Source organism: Podarcis vaucheri, assembly GCF_965113315.1.
Source record: "Podarcis vaucheri genome assembly, chromosome: 5".
NCBI classification, from domain to species: Eukaryota; Metazoa; Chordata; class Lepidosauria; order Squamata; family Lacertidae; genus Podarcis; species Podarcis vaucheri.
The window spans coordinates 27,631,714-27,635,125 of NC_138763.1; positions in this window are offsets into that span (position 1 = coordinate 27,631,714).

A 3,412-nucleotide genomic window follows, 5' to 3' on the forward strand; every position below is an offset into this window, starting at 1 on the left:
ATTATTCTTTCAGTATGCTAATTAATAGAGTAAAAGCATGGATTTCTTAATTAAAATACGATACCTCAGGGAAACTGAAATTAATTTTGATGTCCTAATAGAGCTACCATTATGTGATTAAATCTTCCCCAATACTTTATGTTTGTGGGTTGTTGTTTCTTTCTTTTTCTTTTTAAAGAGAGAGTAAATGTTTTTATTTAGTTTGCATTTGTAATAGATTTGTTGAATGACACCACTGCAATCTGTGCAAATGTGATGAGTCAGGAGAATTGCAAGAAAGGAAATCTGGATAATTCAGGATCCATAATCCACTCTTGGCAGATTCTTGTCCCATTGTTGCTTCATCTCCATGCTCCATATAGTGCCAATGTTTTAAGGAGCTTTCCCACTCAAGGATACTGGTTGGATAGATATAATCAATGCTATTTTTCTAGAAAAAGGGGTGCCAGAACTCACCATGAATGGCTCACTTGTTCTCTAAGAATGGCAATGGTGCCCACCTGAGAGGAGCTGGAAATGAGGAAGAAGAAGGGTTTGGATTTGATATCCCGCTTTATCACTACCTGAAGGAGTCTCAAAGCGGCTAACATTCTCCTTTCCCTTCCTCCCCCACAACAAACACTCTGTGGGGTGAGTGGGGCTGAGAGACTTCAAAGAAGTGTGACTAGCCCAAGGTCACCCAGCAGCTGCATGTGGAGGAGTGGAGACGCGAACCCGGTTCCCCAGATTACGAATCTACCGCTCTTAACCACTACACCATGAGTTACAGTGAGTTCCATCTTAAAAAAACAACATCCTGGATATAAATCAAGTTCTGACAGATCTTGTGGTGGAAACAGCTCATGGAAAGCTGTCAGGCTCTTTGCCCACCATTTGTCAGACTGTTTCCCCACTAGCCCAGTAAACTCTACTTTGACTAGCAGCAGCTCTCCAGAATCTGTCAGGTGGTGCCACAATATTAAAAACTGCTTAAAAACCACAAAAAGCAAGGTGGTTCCTAATAACGTACACTCCAGGTATCCACAGCAAAGAGGTGCATCTTCAGCGTTCACCAGAAGCTGTGGAGAGGGATTTCCACAGCGTAGGGGCTGCCACAGAGAATGCCCTCTCCTGGGCCACCCACCCCAAGGCTTTGAGGGTGGAGGAACTATCAAGGGGAGGCCTCTCTGCCCATCTCAGCACCCAAGAGGGTTTGCAGAAAAGGAAACAGTATTTCAGATATTTGGGGCCTGAATTGTTTAAGGCTCTCATGTGAGCGCCTTGAATTGGGCCTGGAAATGAACTGGCAACCAGTGCAGTTTTTTTAAAAATAAAATAAAATAGTGGTTATATGAGAATATGAGGACTAGTCGCCGGAAACCACAAGAGGAGAGAGTGCAGTTGTGCTTAGGTCTTGCCTGTGGGCTTCCCAAAGTGTAATGGCTTGGCTCTCCCACAGAAGCGAGACACCGGCAGTAATTATCTCAGGTTTATTGCTCAAACACATAAATCACTCTGGAGCTCCTTCACTCCGTGTCTGACTCCAAGCTAGCAGTTGCCGAGTCTAAACTCCACCCCTTCCTCTTCTTTCAACAGAGGAAAAAACCCTTTCGCTTCTGCTCTTTCCCCCTCCTCTCACTGACCTTTTCGCGCCTTCGTGTTTTTGGGCTGGCTCTTCCCGGCCTCTCCCCTTCTATCTCTGAGCTGTCTTCTGCTTGTTCTCTGAATTTTTCTGAAGCTATGCCACTCGGCTTCCCCTCCTCCCTCTCCCATTCCAGTTCACTTTCCAGTGTCCTTATCTCCCTTGGCTTGCTTAGATTCCCAGCCTCTGTCAGCTCCGGAAGGAAGCTGACACAAAGGTATTTGGGTGGCCAGTGTGAGTAAAGGATGATGGACTAGATGGAACCTTGTTCTGACCCAACAGGTTTTTCTTATGTTCATTTGATAACTAGGTTTCTTAGGCTCCTGGAATGTCCTCATCCACCAAGGCTGGCCATTGGCTCCCCCTAGACAGCACAGAAAGCAAGTGGGTGTCCTCTTGAGGCCATAAGGCCTTCCTGAGATCTGGCAGGCACCTGCATCCTTTGGTTCTGGCTGCCATCTTGCTCCATCTTGTCATCTGGTCCTGACTCTTGCTTGTCATCCCTGACTTGTGGCTCACTTCCTCCTCTTAGTTTCTCCTCAGTTGGCAACTTAGTGGATTCTGAATATAAAGGAGAAGTTGCTACAACACAACAGAGGGCTTTCTTGTGGTCAGTGCTAATCTGCTATGCTGGTAGAATAGTGCTGGTGTTTAACTGGATGAAGGGGGAAAGTGAGGAGATTTCACCCCTCCCATTCCAAGAATCTGCTGATGTTCTCTGCTGATTTTCCAGAGAGGAGGGGGCGGTTTCTGCTCTCTACTTATTCCGCTCCAGCCTCACATCAAAGAGAGAGAGAGAGGCTGAGTGTTAGAGAGAGACTGTGTGTGATCTCTGTAGATAAGGTTGCTGCTAAGAGCAGCTGCAGACACTCAGTGCAGTTCAGCATTTTCGTTTAGACCTCATTTAGCTCTGTATATAGTTTGTATTATAGTTGTAGATAGAATAAAGAAGATATTCTACAGAGCTGCTCTCCGAGTCGTTTATGCTCTGCTATACTCTGATGTGCGACGACTGTCTTCTTGTGGAAGTGAATCCGGTGCTCACAACTCTAAGCTGTGAGTCCACAGCACTTTGACCTGTTCCTGTGCAGAAGGTGGTCTCTGGAAGTGCTACCCAGCTCGCCTAGCCCAGTCGGGGCTAAAGTGGATGAGTCCAGTTGGTGGCACTGGCTCAGGGGTGATGCTGACAGAAAGGCCCTTTTCACTTCTGCAAGAATTGGACGCAAGGTGGGCACCTGGTTTGGCAGGGACCCCATCAGAGTGCCCCCCTTCCTCCCCTTACCTTACTATCCTCAGGCATGCACAGCAGCAGCAAAAAAGACTCGTCTAGACAACCAGTGCTACCCGTTTCACCCACCATTTTAATACTCCCACAATGCCTATGGAGTCGCTCCAGAGTGACACTAGTTTAGGGCCCCAAAGGAAAGTAAAAGAGTGTGTATCAACCACACGACCACATGGAGGAAAAGTCTATCAATGGTTACTAGCCACGATGACTATGTCCTTCCTTCAGCATCAGAGGTGGCATCCCTCCGAATACAAGTTGCTGAGAATAACAAGTGAGGAGAGTGTTGTTGCACTCAGATCCTGTTTGCAGGCATCCCATAGGCATCTGGTTTGCCACTGTAAGAACAGGATTCTGGAGAAAATGGGTCTTTGGCCTTCTTGTGTTCACAGCTGCCCAGCCTCCAGGGAAAGTATTGCTGACAAGCTCAGGTGACCTAGGTTTGTGACCTCACTCAGGGCTTGAGTCATTGACCATAGCCTGATCATTCCAACCCCTGGCACCAG